This window comes from Rhinolophus sinicus, chromosome 8, assembly GCF_057876585.1.
Source record: "Rhinolophus sinicus isolate RSI-liver-muscle chromosome 8, RSI-T2T, whole genome shotgun sequence".
Taxonomy (NCBI): Eukaryota; Metazoa; Chordata; class Mammalia; order Chiroptera; family Rhinolophidae; genus Rhinolophus; species Rhinolophus sinicus.
The window spans coordinates 64,807,790-64,829,872 of NC_142508.1; the positions used below are offsets into that span (position 1 = coordinate 64,807,790).

At 45.7% G+C, this 22,083-nt stretch overlaps 1 long non-coding RNA gene across 5 annotated transcripts in view; it reads right to left on the bottom strand.

Moving 5' to 3' along the window:
* The window catches only part of LOC148757596 (uncharacterized), a 62,078-nt gene that overhangs the window by 33,934 nt on the left and 6,061 nt on the right, over window positions 1–22,083 (bottom strand). For all 5 annotated transcript variants that reach the window (XR_016022054.1, XR_016022053.1, XR_016022055.1 and 2 more), the window contains exon 2: window positions 20,668–20,818. This is a non-coding gene — a long non-coding RNA (uncharacterized LOC148757596). The remainder of the gene's footprint in view (window positions 1–20,667; window positions 20,819–22,083) is intronic.

Consider the following 22,083-nt stretch of genomic DNA (forward strand, 5'->3'; position numbering starts at 1 on the left):
GGAGATGGTGCTCAGGTGCCTCTCCTGTCACTGGCACTCAGCCCAGCTTGGTTGGGTTACAGACTTCAGTCTGTGGGGTCAAACTTTACTTAGCTGGTACCTCAGGGGCTGAGGAGGGTGGGGAACTCTGGGCATCAGCCCCCAGGGCCTTCGTGTGCCAAGCACAACGCTGTGTACAAAGCGCTGAGCTAGGCCCTTTACCTTCGTTTCCTCATTTAATCCTTCCAATTACCCTAAGAAGTCAGTGAGGCTGAGACCCAGGGACGGAAAGGGATTTATTCACATTTACACAGCATGAGATCTGTCAACTTCTGTCTTAGGGAATATAGTTGCTGAGAACAACTAAAAGTGCTGAAAGAAATATGAAAAACACTTTCTTAAAAGCATCAAAGACCTGGCAAGAGAGAAAGGAATAAGGTCAAAATAGAAGGAGAGGGCAGAACCTAGAGAAGTAGGGAGTACTGAAGTCCTCTTGGCTCTGTGGGTGTTTGTTGATACAAGTATATCTGAACCTCAGTTTTAATGGCCGTGAGGGGTAACATGAACAAGTGTCAAAACTCAGGGCCTGTCCCAAGTGGGGAATCTACCAGAAGACCCTTCTAGATTAAGCTGGCACCCTAAAAGGCCTCCCCCTCAGGAGAATGCAAAAGAAGGGGGGGGGGCTGTGTCTGAGAAGTAACCACAAGCCAACCTTCACACAGAGTAGCAGCTCAAGTTCCCATGATTTGGGTGGTTCAAAAACTCTCAAGTCATGAATTTAGTTCAAAGTACGCCTGGACTGCTAATACCCTGAGGCACACGGCAGAAGGATGTGAACATCCTCACTGGGGGAGGGCATCTTCATCCTAGGCCTCAACAAATACCCATCAATAAATATGCAAGTATGTTGGGCAGGTACACAGCCCAAAATAACCAAGCATACAAGGAAGCAATGAACAAGAACCAGCAGAGACAACAGACAATAGACACAGACCTACAGCTTCAGATAATAGGATGATTGATACAGATTATGAAACAATCACGCTTACTCTATTTAATGAAATAAAAGATAAGCTTGAGAATATGTGCAGGAAATAGAAAACTATAAAGATCGACCTGACAGATTTGAGAAAGAAGTGAACAGAACTTCCAGAAGTGAAAAATACCATAACTGAAATTTTAAAATGCAGTGGAAGATTAGACTTAGCTACAGAGACAATTTGTGAATTGGCAGATGGACCAGGAAAAAAAGCAACAGAAAACAGCAGAGAGAGACCAAAAGATAGAAACTATGGAACAAAGGTTAAGAGACATGGAAAAGAGTAGCCTGTGACTATTAGTAGGAGTTCTAGGAGAGAGAATGGAGAGAGGCAATACTTGAAGAGATACTGGCTGAGAATTTTCCAGAACTGATAAAAAACACTATTCATAAGAATCCCAAGGAATTCCAAGCAGGATTTGTAAAAAGAGGAGGAAAAGAGAGAAATGCATGCTTAAACATGTATAGAAATTGCAGAACACACACACACACGCACGTGTGCAAAAGAAACCAAAGAAAAAGTCCTTAGTACCTTAGATTAACAGCCAATTTATCAATGGCAACAATAGGAACTGGGAGAAGAAGGGACCTGACAACCCAGAATTCTTTATCAGGTAAAAATATCTTCCATGACTGAGCACAAAACAAACACATTTTCAGACAAACGAAAATAGAGAATGTGTAACCAGAGAAGTCTCATTAAAAGGCTACTGTAAAGGATAGATGTTAGGCAGAAAGAAAATGATCCCAGATGGAAGATCTGTGAGGCAAGAAGGCATAAAAATCCAAAAAAAGGCAAGTATGTGGGTAAAGCTGTATAATACAGCAATCACCATAAGGTCCTGTGAGGTTACAACAGAACAAGAAAGAATTAAAGTACATAACAATAATGCAATAGTCAGGAGGGATAAACAGAGCTTAGATGTTCTAAGATTTTGCGTTACTGAAGAGGAAGGTAAAGTAATTGACTAACTTTAGACCTTGATAAGTATGCATGTGGCAATTTCTAGGGTAACCACTAAAATGAAAAAAAAGAGAAAGAAATAAAGTGTGTAACTTCCAATTAGTAGAGGAGAAAAAGGACAATAATAAAAATAATCAAGCCAGAAGAGGAAAAAAAAAACATGAAAAAGAGGAGGAAAATAGAAAGCATAAAATAGGATAGTGGATTCAAGGTCACCTAGTGTGTGTGTGATAGAGCTGGGCCTCATCCTGGCTCCAAGCGGCTCTGGAAAGTCATCTTCCACCCCCAGAGCACCCCCACTGCGTCCTGACACAGCTCCTGGCACCACTGTCTACTGCACCTGTCTGAGCACTACCAGGCTTCACACCCCACCCCCTCATCAATGCTGGGCTCCCTGAGGTGAGAGACTCCGCATATGGCCTTAGCACTGGTCACCTGTTGAAGCTTACGGTGTGCAGGCACACCTGTGCATACCGCAGACAGACCGCCCTTTACTCCTCACAGCTACTCCACGAGTTGGTTTTAACATCACCCCAGTTTTACTGCTGAGGAAACTGAGGCTTTGAGAAATGAACTCACTTGCCCAAAGTTGCCCAATTATGAAGCAACAAACCCGGGTCTGCTTATCTGATTGAGAAGTCCTGCCCTTAATCATTAAGCTGCCTTTCAAGGATTTTAAAAAATGGCATACATAATATAAAATTTACCGTCTGAACCCGTGTTAAGTGTCCAGTTCAGTGGTATTAAGAACAATCACATTCCTGTGGAACCACCACCACGATAGCCCCCTCCAAAACTCTTTTCATCTTACAAAGCTGAGACTCTGTACCCATTAAACAACTCCCTGTCCCCCTCCCTCAGGTTCCTGGCAACCACCATTCTACTTTGTCTCTTGGCTTTCAAGGCTTTGTACAGACGGGTCCCAAGCTCCGGGCTCAGCCTACACCCCAGCCATGCTCACTGTTCTGCCCTCTGAGCACGGCTGCAGGAGGCTAGCTCCTCGCTCTTGCTTACACAGATCCCTCCTCCTGAAATCTCCTCCTTCAGCCCCTACCCTTCTGGAAGTCTCCTCCACAATGTCTCCTCCCCAGGAAAGAGCTCCTGCCCGTAGTGACTGTCAAGGGCTTGCATCACGCTCGAGAATGCTCATGCACCACCTGCCCTGCTAGGCAGCGAGTTTCCTGAGAGCATTGGCTCTGCCTGCTTCCTCCTTCAGCTCGCTCCCAAGAGGTACACTGTGGTGTGTGGCACGCATGTTTTCTCATTTCTTTAAATGCTCTTCAAGCAGATGGGTAGAAGATACACACAAGCAGGTCTTTCCCAGGCAGCACAGCTTGGAGGACAGGGCATGTGCTCCTGGAGTTTGGCACATGGAGCATTCGCTTGCGTGCTGTGTAATTATCACAGCCCCACGCCCTCCCTGTGTGTGAAGCAATGGAGAAGTTTCTGTGGGCAGGGGCACTCCTGGGTATATGGGCTCATTCTGAGCTCAGGACTTACTTCTTTTCCACGGATCCTCATTTCTTTCACTTTCAGAGGTGAACACCAGCTTCTATTAACCCCAGGCCTCCAGCCCAGATAGCAGCACGCACCTCTGTGCCACCATTGCGTGTTTTCTTTCCAGAATTCATAGGAAAACTATAAACTGCAGCTGAGAAACCTCAAACTTTCCTGCACAGACCCAGACCCAGGCAAATCCAATTGAAGCGATCCATATAGATTCGGTACTGCGTGGACAATGAGGAGAGACGATGGAACGAGGAAGGATCACACCTGTCTGCGCCCACAAGGAGCTTACAGTCTAGGTGTGGAGATAAGACACATGGGAAAGCTATGCACAGAGGGAAATGGGATGAGGCCTAATTACTAGTTTCAAGCCATAGAGGAAGAGGTTTTGCAAGACTGAGCCTCAGAGACAGGCTTAGTATGTGTGAGGGCCACCCGGCCTGAGGGTGCCAGGGCAGGGGCAGGCCTGTCCCACTGAGAGAAACTGAGACCCTCTGTGGGGGACCGAGTGTAGGGGCACTTATGCACGCAAAGCTGAGGACAGGGAGAAGGGTATCCATCAGGTACAGGGTGTCCCTGAGGCGACCAGCCTGGCTGGGTGGACAGAGGGTTGATGAAAGGGACAGGGAGAAGAGGCTGAGGCTGGAAACGGGCCAGGCTGAAGACACCAGGCTGAGAAAGCTGGGTCTTGATGGGGTCAGTGAGGCATGGTAGAGGGTCTGCTGCACGCAGGACTGAGGAAGGTACATCAGACCACCCCTGCCTTCTTTCCTCTACAGACTCAGTGCTGTGAGCTAACCCCTGAACCCTACAGGAGCACTCCCTTTCTGGACCCAAGAAAAGGCAAAAGAAACAAATAAAGCTTAGATCCATTTGAAAAGGGGAAAACCAGCCTCTCCCAAATCTAGTTCTATGACTTGCACGCAAGACCTTAAATATATCCTTTGAAACCTTTCATCCATTGAAGTTGCTTTTTTTTGAAACCATAAAAGAATGTGGGGATGCAGTTTGTCTTATTGGCAGGAAAATTCCACATGCAACTTGCAGCGTTTACAGGGTGGGAACCACTGACTTGGGAGTAGGAGGTCCCAGCCTGGGTCCTTTCTGGACCCAGGGGTTAAGGCTTTCTGTGATGAGCCAGTTGGGTGACCCTGGCCAGGTCATCGAATCTTATAAAACCTCAGTTTGCTCACTCCTGATATGAAGACAACAACGCCTGGCCTCACTCAGGAAGGCAGCCTACCTTCCACACACATGGGTTTCTGCAAGTGCCAATAAGAATGTCAGGCTAGTTGAGGCTCCAGTTGGTTTTCAGAACTCTAAGAGTCTGTTTCTCTCTCCCAATGGGGAATTCCAGACCCTTTGGCTGTTACCGCAGGAGATGAATGTCTTGGAAGGCAAACTGTCACCAGAACTAAATAGCCATCAAGAGTGGAATGACCTCAGAGGGATGCTGTCTGGTCTTTGCCTTCACGATCAATGCCAGATGGTGCTCCAGAGCACCCAGAGAAGGGTCTGGGGAGTCCTTTGTCCCCATCAACTGCTTGAGTGTGCAGCAGTGTCAGAGGCTGAATAGCTTAGAAGACATCAGAGACCAGAACAGGACAGTGGCTCCATGAAGAGGTGGAGATGGAGGTATAGTGGGGAGAAGACAGAATACAGACCCAGAGCACCAATTAAAAAAAAAAAAAGGCTGAACCTAGACCCTTACCTCACACCATATTCAAAAATTAAAATGGATCATTGACCTAAATGTAAGAACTAAAACTATAAAATGACTAGAAGAAAATACAGGAGAAATTTTTTGTGGCCTTGGATTTGGCAAAGATTTCCTAAATTGTACACAAAAACTACAAGCTCTAAAAGATAAAAATCAATGTATTGCCCAAATATCTTCAAGATTTAAAACTTTTGTGCTTTAAAATACACTGCTACAAAAATGAAAAGGTAAGTTACGACTAGGAGAAAATATTTGCAAACTATATATACACCAAAAGGTGTGAACGCACATGTGCACACACACACGCACACACGCACACACTTACAATCATGTGCTGTACACTAATATAAGGTGTGGAAAAAAATACAGTGAATATTTTAAATAAAAAAAATTTATTACAGTATAAGACACATTGCCATTAATCCCCCTCAAAATACTCCCCCTCGCTTCCAACACACTTATTCCATCATTCTTGCCATTTTCTGAAGCAGTTCTGGAAGTCCTCTTTTGTGAGTGTCTTTAGTTGCACTGTCATGGCTGCCTCAATGTCCTGAATCGATTCAAAATGTTTTCCTTTCATGGTCATTTTGACTTTGGGGAAGAGCCAGAAGTCGCATGGTGCCAGATCTGGTGAATAAGGTGGATGAGGACACACCCTAATGTTTTTATTTGACAGAAATTGCCGTACCACAAGCGATGTGTGACACTGAGTGTTGTCATGATGGAGGCTAAAGTAAAGACACTCACAAAAGAGGACTTCTAGAACTGCTTCAGAAAGTGGCAAGAACGATGGGATAAGTGTGTTTGAAGCAAGGGAGAGTATTTTGAGGGGGATTAACGGCAATGTGTCTTTCACTGTAATAATTTTTTTTTTATTAAATTTTATTGGAGTGACAATTGTTAGTAAAGTTACATAGATTTCAGGTGTACAATTCTGTAATACATCCTCTATAAATCCCATTGTGTGTTCACCACCCAGAGTCAGTTCTCCTTCCATCACATATATTTGATCCCCTTTACCCTCATCTACCACCCCCTCCCCCCTAATAATTTTTTTATGTGAACATTCACCATATCTTTTGATCACACCTCGTATTTTGGTCAATGATGGACCACATCAACAACAGTGACCCCAAAGATGGTAATGGAGCTGAAAAATTCCTATCACCCAGTGACATCACAGCTGTCATAACAATGTCAGAGTGCAGCACTTTACTCATTGTTCGTGGTGAGGCAGGTGTAAACAAACCTACCCGCTGACAGTCGGATCAAAGCAGAGCACATACCATTATGTACAGTACATAGTACTTGATAAGGATAAACTATGTTCCTGGCTTATGTATTTACTATACATGTACTATACTTTTTATCATTTTAGAGTGTACTCTTTCTGCTTATAAAAACAGTTTGCGGTAAAACAGTATGTCATGTTATGCAGCAGCCCTCACACGCCGTGTGTTTACTGCAGCTCTGATTGCATCAGTTCTCTTAGGATGAATTTAATCTGGTGTTGTTTTATACAGTAACATGCTGCACAGGCTTATAGCCTAGGAGTAGTATGCTCTACCATATAGCCTAAATGTGTAGCAGGCTATACCATCTAGGTTTACGTAAATACACTCTATGATATTTGCGTGATGAAATGGCCTAATAATGCATTTCTCAGAATGTATCCCTATTGTTAAGCTATGCATGACTGTATATATATATATATATATTTTTTTTTTTTTTTTTTTTTAGTCTCCTCCTTAGTATTTCAACGTAGGTGTTACCTTGTGCCACTTCACAAAAGAAATTGTTGTCAATAAATTCCAAGGGGGAATATAATATATTTGAATATACATATGAAATACAAGCCTTTTGTTGGACATGTATAGTTTACAAATATTTATATATACTATATATGATATTAATATAAACAACTCAACTTAAATCTTTTCATGTGTTTACTTGTCAGCCACATATTCTCTTTGGTGAAGTGTCTCTTCAAATCCATTGCCCATTTTCTAAGTGGGGCTGGTCACTCACTGGGACCAGCGGTGGTCACACCAAAATCCTGGAGGAGTTCCACCCACCGTGGGGCACGTGGACCACTGTCATTCCTGCCTTGTTTGTGGAATGTGCAGCAACTCACTCCGGGACTATTCCCCATATTGCTGTTGAACTGGGTAAGGCAGAGCTGAGATGCCGAGCCTCGCTTGGCTCCTGAAGGAACTGAACCGCCAGGGCTTACCCTTCAGGTCGGGGCTGTCAGACAAGATGGTCATTATGTAACCTACAGGGAGTCATGAAATTCTGGAGCCAGGAAGCCAATGCTATGTGCGAGATGCTTCTCCAGCAATTGGCTGAACTCAAATTCCAACCTTTACCACACTGACCTGACTGAAGTCTCTATGGTCCTGTGGTCAAACTGTCATTCTGGCTGAGGCACCCAGAGGCTCCTGACCTTGCTAAGCCAAGTTCGTAGTGCCCTCCCGTCTAAAGCCAGGCCAGCAATCTTTCATGTCAGCAGGTCTTGACTTTCTGGGGGCCAGACACTCAACTCTACATGAAGGAGTTGATTTCCATTGCATTCAAGTACCACACGAGCCTTCAGTGGTGATGGTTCCCATAGATTGGTGTAAGCCAAAGTACGGGCTTGGCTGAGGATGTAATTCTCCAACCATTGTCAGCCCTGCCAACCTCTACAAGCCACCCTCACCCACTAGGAATTTTCCTTAATAGCATTAACCTCACTAAAGGAAAGCTTGATTCAAAAATGCAACCTCAAAATGGACATATGTGTTGGGGTTACTACTTACATGACTAAAGGAAAAATGATTTCCTCTACTCCCAACACTTCTGACACCAATGTGGGGTTTTCCCTCACATTAAACAATTCTGACATTAACTACCTGGAATTAAGGTAGTTAACCTACCCAAAGGTTAGGGGCTAAGTCTCACAAGACTGCCCACCTTCAGACACCAACTGCAAGTAGTGGGTCCCCAGGTTACCTACACTTCTGTCTGACTTGGCTACAAACTGGGGTTCCCAAGACCCCCTCTTCAGGTTCCATAATTTTCTATATGGCTCACAGAACTCAGGGAAACACTTTACTTACCATTACTGTTTCATTATAAAGGCTACAACTCGGGAACAGTCAAATGGAAGAGATGCATAGAGCAAGGCATGGGAAAGGGGCACAGAGATCCCAGGCCCTCTCCGGGCGCACCACCCTCCCAGCACCCCAGTGTGTTCACCAACTGGAAGCTCTCTGAATCCCTTCATTTAGGGTTTTATATGGAAGTTCCCTTACACTGATTGAAGCATTGACCATGGGTGGTTAGCTCAATGCCCAGCCCCTTTCCTCTCCCTGGAGTTGGGGTGGGAGGGACTGAAAGTTCCAACCATCTGATCACACATGGACATTTCCTCTGGCAACCACCCCCCATCCTCCAAAAGTCATCTCATCAGCACAAACTCATGTACGATTGGAAGGGGGTTATACGAGTAACCCAAGATGCTCCTCTCACTCAGGAATGCTATCAATCGGGAAGATACAAGAGTTTTAGAAGCTCTGTGCCAAAAACTTGGGACAAAGACCAAATACATATTTCTCATTGTATCACAACATCACAATGACCAGAAATTAAGCAGTCCCCTGATGGACAAGTATCCTGGGTGTTCCTTAAAATCACAAACTCTCTCATGGGCATCCACAAAATAGTGTGGTTCACAGAAAACTGCCTGTGGGTGGATTTTTAGGTGTGCCTGAGAAGCAGGGTGACAGTTCTAGTAAGAGCTGTCCTCTTCTCTGGGTTCTTTTGTGGCTCCATTTCCTCAGGAAGTTCACCTTGATTTTGAGAAAGGCCAGGCTGCAGTGGGAGGTAGGGGGTGCATCACAGAGTCTGAGCTTCCTCTCTCGGCCACTACGAATGCCCCACTGACCTCTGTGGACACCACAGACCTTTCTCTGCTCTCTGGCCAGCACCTATATTCTCCGCGTGGCCCAGTCTCTTTAGGCTCAGAGCGTGGGAGCACTCCCCATCCTCCCAGACGCCCCTAACTGAGCTCAGTCCCCCAAATGGTGGGAAAGGCCTGCTTTCTAGATCTCTCACCCAGAAGACACCAGGTGACAACTCACTACCTGGCCATGTAGCCCAGCAAATCCTCCTGATGAATTTGAATTGAAATCATGTTCCCAGAATGGCCACCCAGCAAGGCAAAACTGAGTGACCTCTCTCCTGACCCAACACCTGCACCAGGCTCACACTGGCATAGCCCATATTTCCCAAAAGCTCTTGTGTTTTAACAGTCTTTCCTGGAGAGCTCTTGTCCCTGCTGGCATATGGGGAAACGAGGGCACGAACAAGCAGAGCACTGAAGCCAGCTGCAGAGTCAGATGGCGAAGGACGCAGGGTTCTGCAATCCAAGACCGAGCTCAGTGCCCCAGACACACCTGGTGTTTAATAAGTGCCACTCACACATGGACATCTAAGCAGCATGGGGTAGGATCAGGGCCCTGACCCTGAGACCACCCACCTCCTACTGGCAACTCAGGCCCCTGTACACATATTTCTTGGGTACCTACTATGTGCTGGCACTGAGGATTCAGTGGTAAACAAAATGGACAAGGTCCCTGGCCCCACAGTTTTCATAGTCTCAGCCCTGCAACATTAGCCCGGAGAGGTCATGAGGCAAGAACAGGGCTGGCTAGATTGGGTGCCAAAAGCAGCCCAGATAGAACTCCAGAAAGCAGTCGATACCCTGGCCAAAAGCAAACAGGGGTGTGTGGTGTGTGGTGTGGTGGGGTGTGTGTGTGTGTGTGTGTGTGTGTGTGCGTGCATCCTAGCCAGGTTCAGTAAAAGGAGCAGTTAACCTTCTCTGTTCATCATCCAAAATCTGGAGTGGAGCTGGGGTGAGACATGAGACACATATAACAATCCAAGATCCCGGGATCTCAAACATCAAAGAGTTTATTCAGTTTTTGAAACATATAATCATCTCCTGAGAAGAATGCGGCTCCAAGTCTCCTAATAAATGGGAATGACGCTGAGATGCCAAAACCCCGCAGTCCTACGTCTACAAACACCTGCAGCTGCGTGGCCCATGCTGACCAGGGCAACGGCAGCAAGAAGCCCACACTGAGCCAGGTACTGACTCAGTTTGCTGTAGGTTCCTGGGCAGATAACTTCTCTCCTGGCCTCAGGTTCCTGGTCTGTAAAACACTCCCTGCCTGTGTCAGGCTGCATGGGGGAGCCTCACCTGCTGAGCACAGCTGACTCTACCTAGGCCTACCTCTGGGTAAACACTTGTCTGGGCCATTTATTTTCCCCTGTCAGAGAAACTGAACTTCCTCTAAACCTCTGTGGCTCGTGGACCGCTCAGCCAGCACAAAGCACCCAGGGGCCTGCCTCTGAAAGCAACCGATTCTCTCCGTGTGGCCTTGAGTGACAAAGGAAGCGGAAAGGAGAACAGAGAAAGGAGAAGCAGACCAGAGGCGTGCATGCCCTCAGAGGGCACTCCGCTTCCTCCCCCAGACCACAGGGCTCAGCACCACCGGCCTCACTGCTGTCCTGAGAGGGGCAGAGGGATTCAAGCTGGACAGCTTCTGTGGCTTCTCCACTCTGCGGCCTTGCCTGAGTGACTGTCCTGCTCTGTGCCTCAGTTTCCCCAACTGTCAAGTGGCTCCAGTGAGGGTTAAATAAGGATATGTCAACTAAATAAGTATCACATAATAAACACCTCAGAAATGTAACTTCCCTCCTTACTCTCCTTCTAACCATGCCATCACCTCAACTCCAAGAAGCCGCTCAGTTGTTCTCAGTTTATCGTAAGACAATTTGGAGTCTGACCCCCACGCTTTGGATAAAATGATTAATGACCAACTGTAAAAATGTGTAGCTACATTATGAGTAAACAAAAATGTGGATTTTCACTGTTGTTTCCTTTACAATCTATTATTTTTTCTCTAGCAAATCCTACTACTAACAGAACCCAGTATTTTGGAAAGTTTTGGTGGATAGGAATATCAAAAAATTACGTCAGCCCAAATAATTTTAAAGAAGAAGAAGGAGAAACAAAACTAAAACCAAGCTTATTTTTAGAAATGCCTGTTGGGGCGGGGGGCAGATATTTATTTTAAAACACAAGAATAGGATTTTCCCTACAAAATCTTTAGCTACTTAATCTTGGGAAATTCCAGAACTCTTCAAATTTTCCATTCTGATCTAAATCCAATTTCAGTTCACTTTGAGAGTGCTTTCTACTCACATTGAACAGAGTATGAAATTAATTTTTCTATTCTCAATATTTGTTGAGAAAATATTCTTACAATTTTTAAAACAAATTCAAATTTGTTCAGATGACTTCTTATCATGCCTTATCAATATTTTGGTTGGAGTATAGTTGCATTAGTCAAATCACCACGTTTAGTGGTGATTATCACATTGATTTTGTATTTCACTAGATTAGACAAAAGAAATACACGTTGGGTTTGCCAAGAAGAGCTGCTGCTGGCTTAGTCTCCACAGGGAGTTTCCATACTTTTCCACTGAACAGTTTTAAACATTATCTGGTACCTGAAGCTTTAGTGACATGACTATAACTGTAGTGAACAAAAAATCCTGGTACACTACAAAAACAGAGAAACAAGAGAATAATTAGGTTAAGTGGCTGAAGCCATTGAGGGACGAAGGGAGGAGTGCAAACTCCAAACAGACACAGATTTGACAATCCGGGATCTTTTCGCAGAAACCATGACATCTGTGCCAATAACATTCAACACACTCACACTGGTTCCTCCGCTAACCCAGAGTGTGGCAGGCGACCGGCTCATGGGCCGCTGGGTCTGAGAGCTGTGACATGCAGGCTGGCTTCACGGTGAGGGACTGCACAGCTGCACTGGGCCCTGCACTCTGGATTTAATGCTCTATGGTCACCATCTCAAAATCCTTAATAATTCTCCCTTTGACTTTGTGTTTTGTAAGTGAGTCTGATGGGACAACAGAGCATGTACCAAAAGCTGGGCGCCGCGATTCACTAGTGGTCATGCCTCCCTGAGACAGGCTCTCTGCTGCCAACCCACCGCCTCTACCCAGTAGTTGCATCTACCCTGGAAAGGGTCTGGGCACAGGCACAGAGAGGGTCAAGGTTGGGTGAGTGTGCCATGTTGTGAGCCCAGGGCCCCCAGCATTGTGAGGGGCTGCATCTGAGCTGTGAGTAACCCTTGGACAGGAAGAAGCATATTACAGATATTAAATAACAAATTAAAAATATTGTTACAGGTTGAGAGAGAAACTTCAGAAAAAAGGAAAAAGTTTGTCCCTGCTTTTTGCACAAGGGACCCCACTTCCTACAATGATGTAGCTGGCCCGGGCAGCAGTCACTCAGAGAAGAAAGTTCCAATCCTGAAAAAGGGGGAAATAGCCTCACTATGGAGATGAAGACTTCCCCCAGCAGGGCTTAAGCAAGAGGACTGCCAAACAGCATGAGGGCCCAGATGAGGCTGGGACAGACCCTGGGGTCTCCTACAGTAGCCTCACAGCCACATGGAGTGTTTCAGCAGCAGGGAGCCGCCTGGGAGCAAAGCAAAGGATGTGGATGGCTGGATTGAGGCAGGTGGGGCTTTCATCTTTACCTTTGGTTTAAAATGCTGAGGATGGTGATGCATGCTGATGGGAGCGCACCTGGGTACAACCTTTCACATTTACTAGTAAAGTTCAAACTGCACACACAACCTAGAGAAATTCTGCATGAATTCACAAGGAGACAAGTATGACAGCGTCACAGCAGCATTGTGGGAAACATCAAAAAACTGGGAACAATCTTAATGTTCATCAAGAGAGTGGACATGGCAGTATATCCATGCAGTAGAATACTATACAGCAATGAAGACAAATGAATTAGAATTACATGGGTCAGCCTGGAAGACTCTGGAATGTAACATGGAGCAGCCCTGTGGCCACAGGGCCTTCCTAACCCACAGCTCTATGTCCCGCAAGTTGGCTGAGTCCGTGAACAGGGAAGGGGATGGCCTCCTGTGGGAGAACATGAGTTACATTCAAGACTCACATGCATCCAATCCACCAAAGGCCCAATGCCCACATTTCCATCATTAGAAGTGTACTCCTCTGGGTCAAGGATATGTGCTGTGTTGAAAATGAAAGAGACCCAATGGTTTCCAGTTCTACAGTTCTCCTCTGCGCAGCTACTGGTCACGGTCCAAAGCCCTTCTCACTGAAAAGCGCACAGAAGGAAGCCAAGGCAGGAAGGCTGAGCAGCAGAGTCCAGGAAAAAATCTGGGGGCAGACCAGTATTTAAGAACTGGTCAGATAAAAAGAGGTCAGAGGAGGCAGCTGAAAAGCATCAGGAGACAAGAAATGCCAACAAAATCACAAGAGTTTCAAGGAGGAGTTACAGAAACTGTTACAGAAACTGATCACATATCACAAAGATAGGTGAGTTCAGTTGAAAAGATGTCACTTAATAGTTTGACAGTTAAAAAGCCACTAGTGACCTTAGCAAGGGCAGTTTTTGTGCAATGATAGGGGTGGAATTCAGACTTGGTGGGGAGTAAAAGAAGCTGAGGAAATGGAGACACAAAATGTGGGCTAATTTCAAGAAGTTTGTTTAGAAAGGGCAGAATGGGAGCTGCCAGGGAAGAGAAAATGAAGGCAAGGTTTTCTAGAATGGGAAAGCACCGTGCTTGCAGGGTGTAGGAAAGGAACCAGACACAGGGAAGGATTAGAGGATCAAAGAAAGAGGATGATTTATTGAACTGGGTCCTGGAAGAGGTGAGATCTTAGGAGGAGGGAGATCCTAGGAGGAAGGCTGGTCTTAGAAATGCCACGTGGATCCTGTTAGAAGCAAGGAAGAGAGGAGCGGAGAACCTGACAAGCTTCAGTCTCCTAGGGCAGCAGAAGCTAAGGTCATTGCAGGCAGAGATAGTGGAAGCTGGATAATTTGAGGAGAGTTGGACAAGCAGGAAACAGCCACCTGGGGAATGGGAGCAGTGTCTGGCCAGGTGGGAATGAAACGACTGCCAAATTGCTGGCTGAGCTGGAAACTACAGCTCTGTGGTGGTGCTAATTTTCTTTTGTCCCAGTGGATCTTAACAGCTCTGAAGCCCCAGAGACCAGCGGAAAGGCTGGATTATTCCAGGCTGGGGTAGACAGAGAGGGTACAGCTGGATATGGGGCTTCAGGCTACCAAGTGGGCTGCTGGTTAGATGGCAGCAGCTCTGGGAACAAAAGACACTTCTTCCACTACTCTTTTTTTATAAGAGATAATAGTCTTTTGTAACTTAAAAGATATTAAATTAAAAAGCCACTTGAATGACTGGAGTTGATGTTTTCAACATTGAAGTAGCTACCTGCACCTCCACCTTGCTTCTAGGTCACTGACCAAGGTCAAGTACCTTCTGTGGGCACGTGACCTTGCCAGCCTAGGTCTCTCAGCCTCATGTCCCTCCCACAAACTCAAAGGTAACAACGGGATGATATTCTTGTCTTTACTTCTCTCTCCCGGGCAGATGACTGGTGCCACAGGTGCTTAAAAATAGCAGTTGACAAGTTTCCAAAATGCAGTATCGTGGTCAGTCTGATGACTATTATTGAAAAGATGGCTAGGTTGAAAACTCTTCGGTCCAGTCGTTGCTTTTTGGAAAGAGACCATGCTGCCCAACCCTGCAGCCGTTTATAGCCCTCTTACACATCGTTAGGAAGTGGTCAGTTTCTCAGAATTTAGATGTGGGGTCTACATTTTTGTGCTTTATAATTTTTAACTAATTTCCAGCCAATGATAGCTGCCATTCACTGCTTGTACTCGTAAAAATTCAGAATTACCTAAATACCCAACCATAGGATTTCTTGATAGTTCTCTTTTTTCTTATTAGAAAAACAACGCATGTTCATGACATAAAAATTAAAACTGCAGATAGGTCAAAGGAGAACTGACGATGTGTGTACTCCCTGCACAGCCACCACTGCTAGGTAACACCCACGACCATGTCTTCTAGCTCCTTCTCTAAGCCTACATACAGTGGATTCACACCATAGTTACTTTTACCAACTACTTATAATTTCCTGAAGGAATTCAGCTTTATCCCTTATCCACCTCGCACACATGCGCCAGCCCTGTGCCCCAGGGAAGGAGTTTTGGAAGCAAGATTCGCCAGTGCTGTGAGGCTCACCTATGGGGCTCACCTATGGAGGACGAGAGAGGCCAGGCGCTCCCCTCAGAAGGAGAAATGGCCACATCTGCTTCAGGGACTGTAATGCTGTCACTGAATAATTATGTTAACAACCACGCCCAGACATCTGTGAATAATGTGGAACCTTGTACTATGTCCTTTTGAAGAGCGCCGCAAAGCCATGGTGGGTCCCTCCACTGGGGACACTCAGCTCATAGCTGAATAGAGCCAGTAAAACTTGAGCCATAACATACTAGGAACACAGTCCAAAAGATTAAACAAGCCTAAAATGCCGAAAAACATCCTGAATGGTTGTGACCCTGAAATAACACAGCAAGTGGGACCTTTTCCTCATGGAACGTCCCTGTGAGCCCCCACTTGGCCCATTCAGGAACGAGGGCATGTGCTCCAGCCCAGCAGAGGTGCTGCCTTTCTCTGCCCACAGTCAAGTCCTGTGACCCTGCAATTTCAGCCTTCAGTACAGGGAGAAAAAACATGAGGAGTTTCTTTCATGCCCCCCAGGACACAGCAGTGAGCTGCATTCCCCATGTAGTCGCCAAGAAATTGATGGGTAAACTGGCCTCAGAGGGCCCCAGGTGAATGGAGAGAATGAACAGAAGCCCATGCAGATCAGGATTTCCATCTTGGTTCTGCCCCATTCCAGACCTTGAGAAAGTTACCTAATTTCTGTAATTCTCCAATTACTGGCCTATAAAATCTGAATCCTTGTAGGGTTATGAGGATTAAACTGAGGCTACGTAGGTAAAACACCTGGCACCTTACCTAGAATATAGGTGGTGCCCAGAGAGCATTAATTTCTTTACCTCCCAGCCCAGTGGTCTCATCGTGCCCTTTCAGACCTTCCACAAGCTGAACAAGAGCATCCTGAAGACTGGGGTGAACAACATTCATTCATTCAACCGACATTTGCAAATAGTTCTTATACACCTAGCACCCTGGAACATCAACCTAAAGGTTTCTAGAGACATTATTTTAACAGTAAGACAAGTATTACAGAGAAGAATACAAAATTTTCATTAACTTTAAAGAAAACTATGAGTCTTTTGCCCATGACCCAGACTTCTCAGGGATCCCATACAGGGCAGCTTGAAGATGCTAAGCTGCCCAAGGACATGATCTCAGGTCCAATTCGCACAGATTTCCACCTTTTTCTGCAGTGAGTCAAGAACCAGAAGTGACATGGCCCCTTCCTAGGAAATCAGGGTGGAAGAGGACTGGTCCAGGACAAACCAGCCAATTACACAGTGAGCACGAGGGCTGTCCCCAGAGCACTGCTTGCACATTCTGTGTTGTTGACGTGTGAGTCATCCTGGGGGAGACCCTTCCAAGATGATCTCGCCTTCATTTCTCAGGAAAAGACACTCCTATTTCTAGGAAATATTTTGCATATCAAATCTAGGATGGTTAGCCAGGTCCAAGTTGTTTTCCTTACTCACTTCCCATTCTAGCCTCCTGCCATTTCTGGAGTCACTCTCCAAGGTCAGATTCTGAGCTGCAAACTGGAGGTGACCCCACCCACTTACCTTCGCTACCTGTGCCTTACTGGACTCAGATCTGTGGGCTCCTCTTAGCACAGATCGACCTGGGCTGGAAACGAGGGCTCCCATATTCACTTTCTCATCAGAAAAAAATGTAGTTCCTTCCCTGAAATGACCATGTTAGCTAATTTCAGTATTTGATATAAACAGAAAAATGGTAGTGGTGACCATCTCTGAGTGGTGGGAATATAAGTGGTTTCTGTTTTCATCATTGTGCTTACCTGTATTTTCAACAATGAGCATGTATTGTGTATAGAACATGAAAAAAAGTGTGAAGACTAACATTCCTCTCATTTAGCTGTTTCCTGATGATTTTATATTTTGAACTAAAGCTCAGAATTCAAAGCAGAAAGTCACAGAATGTTTTTCCACAGAAGACTAGAAATCCAATAATTCCTTTATCAAGCTGAACCAAATCCCAGTTTATACTTAGGTTTACAAGACGAAATGAAATTGCTTTTGAGGCATAGTTATTTGTCCAATGTACTTGGCATATGGTAAGGTTATCTTTTATGAATCAAAATCACAATAAAACTAGAAAAACTGGTGGTGGGGTAATAGAAAACAAAGTTCAAAGCCATGGCTTTGGAAGATCACCTTATTCTCCAAAACACCTTAGTAACCCGAGGAAGTGACACCAGATGTGAAACTGTACTAGTAATTCATTCAACAGATATTTGAATATTTACTGTTCCAGGCACCATTCTAAGCACTGGAGTACAACAGTAAATGAAACTAGCAGAAGTTCCTGCCCTCATGAAGCCTGTATTCCAGTTGGGGAGACAGAATATTCCCATATAATCCTTAGCATAATATTAATACTGTTTCCACTGTTTTGACTGCTTCCCTGTCATTTTTCTTAGAGAAGGAGAACTTTCTGCCAAGTTCCTTCTAAAGCTAATGACCAGGTCGACTATTTCTCATCATAACCCTACCAGCAGTGGGACAGCCTGGGAGCCAGTAACTTTGGAGAAGGGACTTAGAGAACTGGCGGGCTAACCCGCCGTGACCTCCCTACAGTGACGATCCTCAGGACGTAGCTGATACAAAACAGTTCAGATGTTCCGTGGGGAAGAAGCATGAATGGAGTAGAGAACTGAGCTGGAAGACTGGGAGATCGGGAACTGCCACGGTGGGCTGTGGGGATAAGCAGAAACAGCAATGCGACTGACTTAGGGAGACAGAGATTTTAGCTCCACATGAGGGAAAACATTTCAACAGCCAGTGCTGCCCCACAGTGGAATGGGCTGAGGGAAAAACAGTTCTCAGGCTCTGGGTGTGGATGCCATTTACTGGCTGTGTGACCTTGGCTAGTCCCGTAACCTCTATGAGCCTCAGTTTCCCTGCCTATAAAATGGGAAGTATAATGGTACCTAGTTCATGGAATTGTGGTGAATATTAAATAAGAGAAAGCATATAAAGTGTCAAGGTACTACCTGACACAGAGTAACTTAGACATTGAAAGGCTACTTAGATCAGATGATCAAGTTTAAGAATTTATAATCTATGCTTTTTTATAGTGGATTTGATTTGATATCAAAACAGTTATATTTGGCAAGAGGATTAAAACTGGTAGTTGTGATCTTAACATCCCCCAAATCCGTGGCTATGACAAGGCAAGGACCTGTAGTTCCGTGTGAAGAACCTCTGAACGATGCTACCACATTTCTGACGTGACTGTGGTCCAGGCCCAATATATGCCCGTGGTTATGTGGACAGATTGTGATCTTGGTCCCCTGGGAGGCGCACCAGGATACTGTGCAAAGGCAGGGAGCAGGCCAGCACCAGTGTTCAGTGTACACTTGGATTAGGGGATCTCTAAGGCAAGAGCACCCCCCCCATACACATACCCAGCAGGGCTACTCTGAGGGCGATCTGGGGTTCAAGATAGGAAGTCCCCCGAGAGGCTGTGCTCAACGTCACTAGGCTCTCAAAGGCCCATTACTGACCAGGCAGCAGCTCCAGTCTCAGCCCTACTCCGGCACAGCCAGGGCTCATAGGCTCGGAAGGCAGCCTGTGAGACAGGGCTCTGGAGAAACAGCCAGGCTGGGCTAGAGAGCCAAGCCATAGCTCAGTGGGATAAAGGGCAGCCTGAAGGTAGCACAGGATGGAATCCCAACCTACTCATAATCCCTCTGGTGGTTCCGGAGGCGGGAGGTGGGGGGCGGTGCAAATCCAGACAGGTTTCCTCTTCCACCCCAGTGAGGACACCCCAGGGGCAGCTGCACAGCCTCAGGTGAACTGCTGTACAGCTTAGCCTCACCTCCTGGCCCTGGCTGTTGGTAATGGTCAAAGGGGAGGGAGGGCAAGCTGCCGATCCATTTGTGTGCCCAGCAGGTCCTCTGGCAGCTGCCATTCCCACACCAACTGCCTTAGGGTCAGTGGTCAGCCTTTAACTGTCAAGCCAATGGCAAGTGCACAAGTTCCTGCCATCATACTCTCCCACCAGCCAGCTTTCCAGGCCAGCCTCGATCTGATCTGTCTGAACTCTTAGCATGTACAGAGATCAGGCCTATCTGCCCCTACTCCTCTCACGCCCACGTCTTAAGAATCAAAATCCCAAACAATAATATACGTGTGTGGCACTTAGCACTTTTCGATTCACTTTTCTTATCTTGCGTGCATTCCTTAGAATTTTCAGTTGTAAGCAAAAGTAACTAACTGTGGCTGATGTGCACAGCAGAGGACATGAATTGAAAGATAGTGAGTAGCTCATAAAACCTCCAGAAAGGTAGAAAATCAGGCTTAGAAGCACACAGTCAACAACCGTGCCCCAAACCTCAACTCGGCGGTGATCTAAGAAGATATCACTGTGACCACTGAGCATGGCATGCCATCCCTGCCACCTACACCATGGACACACTCATGGGGGACGCTGCACATAAAATTGCTGTCACTGCAAGCCGAGACTGGCCCTATCAAAGCACTAAAAGGGCTGCAAAGCAGACTCTGCTCCTTTGCTGTCACTGGCTTCCAATTGAAAAATGCTGAGGAGTGGGGCGGCCGATTTGTTAGATTGGTGAGCTCTCACCAACAAGGTTGCCAGTTCAATTCCCACATGGGATGGTGGGCTGCGCCCCCTGCAACTAAAGATTGAAATCGGCGACTGGACTCGGAGCTGAGCTGCACCCTCCACAGCTAGATTGAAGGACAACGACTTGGAGCGGATGGGCCCTGGAGAAACACACTGCTCCCCAATATTCCCCAATAAAATAAAATAAAAAATGGTGAGGAGCGGCGTGGGGGTGGGGGGCTTGTCTGATTGGAGGAGCCTGAGCCTCAGGCCCATGCCCACACCCCTAGCTGCAAAGGAAGATGGTTCCACCTCATGAGGCATGGAATTCCTCAAGCACAGGAAGGAGGCTCAGCTGGCAGGCAACCAATGAGTGACAAATGTCCAACTCTTCATCTTATTTGATCATCATACCAACATGTAAAGTTGTCAGAATGACTCTTTTTATCCCCATCTTAGATAGCAGGAGTGGGACCAGGGCAGTTTCTCCACTAACACATTAAAATAAAATAGAGAGGAAAGCAAAGTCTTGCTTTCAGGTTTAAAAAGATCAACTGCAGAAGTGTGGGATGAGAGGAACTCGGTTTGGCTGCAGGTCCACAGAAAGGTCTTAGAATTTCAGCTGACCTGAAGCTTCATCCGAATCCAGCTGAAGAGGCTGCTGACATGGCCACTGCAGAGACCTGTAGGTGGGACAGTGTCTTTCCAGACTTACCTGGGGTTGACCATTTCTAGTCTGGCCACATATTTGCAGAGCTGGGCAGCCAAAGTGGTGGGGTGCTATAACATCTGGTACGACTCTGCTGCTTCAGAGGGCAGAACTGGGGCCACATGGAAGCCACAGGAACCAGAAGCTTGTTCAACACCTATAGAGCAGGGCAAAAACAAGACAGGCTTCCGTGAGGTGGTGAGGTTCCTGTTGCCAGAGGTACGCAAGCAGAAGCGAGAAAGCCATCTATCAGAAATCTTCATTGAACTAGATGATGAATGCAATCCCTTTGAACTCTAAGATGCTCTAAGCCTCCAATGTGTGCTCAACATTGGGCATGATATACAAAGTAGGATAATGGCCCTTCAAAAGCCTCTTGGGACCTAGTGAGCTAACCAATGACAAAAGAAGAAAACCAAAAATGTGCACTCCTACTAGACACAAACTATATGTAAAAATAAAAGGAAGGATCATTTTATACTTTACATTAGCCAAAACTGAGAGTAATATCCAATGCTGGAAAGGCTGTGTTGAAGCGGGAACATTCACGCTGGCAATTGGGTAAAATGGGTACCACCCTTTTTGAAATCAATGTGGCAGATGGTATTAAAAAAACCAGAATCACATTTAATCCTTCAACCCGATACACTGTTCATTTGGGAATTTACCTTAATGAATAATTCGTAAAGGGTCATTGCTATAAACTTCGGAGTGTTCATTACATCAATTTTAATAACAAACAGAAAGTCTGAAATAGGGGAGAGGTTACATATAGTATGGAATCTAACGGGATATTAGGCAATCACTATAGACGGTGTTTATAAAGAATCTCTATTCCTCGAGGGCAAGTCCTGTATCCTGTTTACCACTATAGACCCAGCACTGTCTGAACATAGAAATGCCCCATTAAATATTCATTGAATGAATGAGTGAATGAACAACTGAACAGATGAATTCAATCTCAGCAAAGGAAAATGCTCATTACATGTTAGAAAAAAAAGCAGAACTCAAAATGATATCAAACTATGATTTCCAGAATGCGAAAGATTATATACACATGTCCTACATGAGGACTGTAATGTGAACAAATAAAAGATAGATGTCAGGGTCACAGACTAGGGACGATGGTTATTCTTATTCATTCAACACGTTTTACTGAGTACTCGTTATGTATCAGGTGCTATACCATGCTCTGTGAGTACAGCAGTAAACAAAATAGACAAAGTCCCTACCCTAATGGAGAGTTTATTCTAGTGGATTACTGGAGGAGTGCAAGTGGGGGAGAGACAGACTAAACAGATAAGTAAGAGAGTGTATAATATGTCAGATGGTAATAAGTGCTATGGAAAAAAGAAAGCAGGATGGGGGCTAAAGAGGGCCAGGAGAGGAAAGGCTGCCATTTTATATGGAATGTCCATGAGG